The sequence below is a fragment of the Callithrix jacchus genome, chromosome 4, assembly GCF_049354715.1.
Source record: "Callithrix jacchus isolate 240 chromosome 4, calJac240_pri, whole genome shotgun sequence".
NCBI lineage: Eukaryota > Metazoa > Chordata > Mammalia > Primates > Cebidae > Callithrix > Callithrix jacchus.
This window is the reverse complement of record NC_133505.1, coordinates 35,172,243-35,175,279: the sequence shown is the minus strand read 5'-3', so window position 1 is coordinate 35,175,279 and position 3,037 is coordinate 35,172,243. Positions and strand designations below refer to the sequence as shown.

The 3,037-nt window shown below is 47.7% G+C and overlaps 1 pseudogene; it reads right to left on the bottom strand.

Annotated features, from left to right (window-relative positions):
* Window positions 1–2,364: 2,364 nt before the first annotated feature.
* LOC100403287 (recQ-mediated genome instability protein 2 pseudogene) lies at window positions 2,365–2,805 on the bottom strand (annotated as a pseudogene).
* Window positions 2,806–3,037: the final 232 nt, after the last annotated feature.

Sequence of the window (3,037 nt, the reverse complement as noted above, 5' to 3'; positions counted from 1 at the left end):
TTCCTTATTCCTAAAATCCAATTTGCCAATGGTAACCAACTGTCTGTCCCCAGTGACACCTACCCGATGAAAAAGAGCTATACAACTAATTCCATTACTCATAGGAATAGGCTTGCAGCCTCCACAGTAGGCCTTGGAACTGGCATAGTGGGGGTCACCACCTCTGTCACAACATTCTGCAGTCTGTCTACTGATTTCTCTGCCAGCATTACAGATATATATATATATATAATACCTTGTCTGCCCTTCAGGCTCAAATTGACTTTTTGGCTGGAGTTGTCTTTCAGTACCATCATGGCCTCGACTTACTCCCTGAAGAAGAAGGAGGACTCTGTATATTTCTAAATGAAGAATGTTGTTTTTACTTAAACCAATCTGGCTTAGTGTATGATGATATCAAAAAACTCAAAGACAGGGCCAAGAAGTTTGCTAACCAGGCAAATACCTCTGCGGACCCTGCCTGGCCATTTTCTAACTGGATGTCCTGGTTCCTTCCAGTCCTTACTCCTTTAACACCCATCTTTCTTCTTCTCCTATTCAGACCCTGTATCTTCTGCTTAGTCTCCCAATTCATACAAAACTGCAACCAGGCTATCACAAATCGGCAAATACTGCTCTGGACAACCCCACAACACCACACATTGCCTCAAAGTCCCCCAGCGGCTTAAGCATTTGTAAGGCCAAACCTGTTGTCCAGACCTTCCTTATTTGCATACCTGTCCTGTTCCCATGTCTACCCTGTCTCCCCTGCTCAAAAAAAATTTTTTAGGTGTCTGTGCTGTCCCCTGTCACACACGAAGTAGCCTTGAGAAACTTCACCCTCACCCCCAGAAACCTGTCACCAACCCCCTTCTCTAATTCTTTCTCTCTCTATGTAAAAAGACAGGAATGTCAGGTCTCCATATGCAAGCCTGGAGCCTGAAAGTCTGAAGTCCTGCTTGCCTTAGCTAATCGTCTTCCACCCCCACCCCCGCCTGCATTCACCACTGTCCCTGATCGCCCAGCAGAGCTTCCTGGGACAAGCCCCTCACCCAACCCTGCCATCTTAACTGTTCTTTTTTTTTTTTTTTTTTGCATATTAAACAATTTATTAGAACTAGAATATCAATAATTCTGGTGAAAGTCTACAACCATGTCAGAACATAACCTAACTCCCTTGATATGTACAATCTCAAAAAATCAGGCATGGATACTAAGCAGACAGCAAAAACCCAATATTCAAATCACAGCAAAGTCATTCCATACAAAAAGACAAAAGAACTCTAAACCAGGAGGCTTGCCGTGTCTCTCCCAAAGTTATGAAGTGCAAGTTTAGGTAAGGCCTGAAAGGCATCCTTAATCTTGATGTTTTTCATTTCAACAAGAAATTCTGAAAATGTCTCAACATTTCTGAGTGATGAAAGCAGGTATCACCTTCGCTAGCCGAGGGAAATGGATAGAGTGGTATCTAAATGTTTGAGTGGTGTACAAAGCAGAAAGGGAGCTGTTGTCTTTCTGGGGCCACTGTGCCTGCTGTTAGGAAATGCCATTTGACTTGCAAACTGGTTATGGTAGTTGCTGATGAAGAAGATGAGAAGCCATGTCATTCCTTTTTTACACAGTCTGTCTTCCTGCCCACAGCCACCCTTCAATTACCCCAGGCAATGACTGAGATAAATTTTGCATCGTAAAACAGGGACACAGGGCCCGGCGCGGTGGCTCACGCCTGTAATCCCAGCACTTTGGGAGGCTGAGGCGGGTGGATCACAAGGTCAAGAGATGGAGACCATCCTGGTCAACATGGTGAAACCCCGTCTCTACTAAAAATACAAAAAAAATTAGCTGGGCATGGTGGCGTGTGCCTGTAATTCCAGCTACTCAGGAGGCTGAGGCAGGAGAATTGCCTGAACACAGGAGGTGGAGGTTGCGGTGAGCCAAGATTACACCATTGCACTCCAGCCTGGGAAACAAGAGCAAAACGGCACCTCAAAAACAAAGACAAAAACAACAACAACAAAAAAACAAAAACAAAACAGGGACACAGCAGTTATGGAAAAAGTATCATCAGGCATAAAATTTGGAAAATGCACCATGAGACCTCTGTGTCCGAGAGAAAAAGAGAGAGAGAATTAACACACCAGGAAAACAAAAAGCATCTGCTTTTCATCAGCAAACACAGGCAAAGCAATGGGCAGCAGAGGCTGTCACTGAAGTATGGCAGGATTTAAACATTCCTACATCCAGACTCCTTGGTCAACCAAAGCAAGGCTTTCTGAGAAACTTTTGAAAAATACACATTGAAAAATGTCCATGAAATCCATGTCATTATAAGCTTCTAAATCGTTCCAGGATTTTGGTTGTTTTTAATGACAGTTCCAACATCATCTAAGGAATATTCCTGTGTAGATCTTCCACTTCCAGTTCCCACATACTTTCATGGATGCGATTATCAGAAAGGCCTGTCATCTTCACAGCCTGCAGGCAGGGCACGGGGCTGCAGGCCTGCACCACTCCCATCACCATCACATACTTTCCTGGGACCAGGCAGGGCCGCCCGCGTGGCACCCGCTCCAGGCCGCGGACCCAGAAGCTCGGGTCCCGCAGCCTGGCTTCGCTGCGGTCCGCCGTTACCACCGTGCATCCACACGACCGGCAGCTCCAGCGGCCCGTGGCCCGCCGCCGCCCGAGACAGGCGCCATGCTCCCGGGCCGCCCTCCGCATTTTGCCGCAGCTGCTCTGCCAGCACCTTGAGTGGCCGCGACCTAGGCAGCCGCACCGCCGCACCGCCGTGGGGCCGCCTGAGAACAAGTCCGCAACCGCGGCCATTCCGCTGTGCGGCTTTAATTGTCTTATGATAATGTGAATACCTCTCACCCATCCGGCCATCTCACCCCCACCCTCCATGGTAACTGAACCTGTGGTCATGTATACTCCTTGTCCCTACCCGTCACCACTGCAACTGATCTTACTCCGCAACACCCCCGCCCCACACAAAACCACCCCAACCTATAAAGCCAATTCCCACCTTACTCCCTTCACCTGTCCTCCTTTCTCTGAT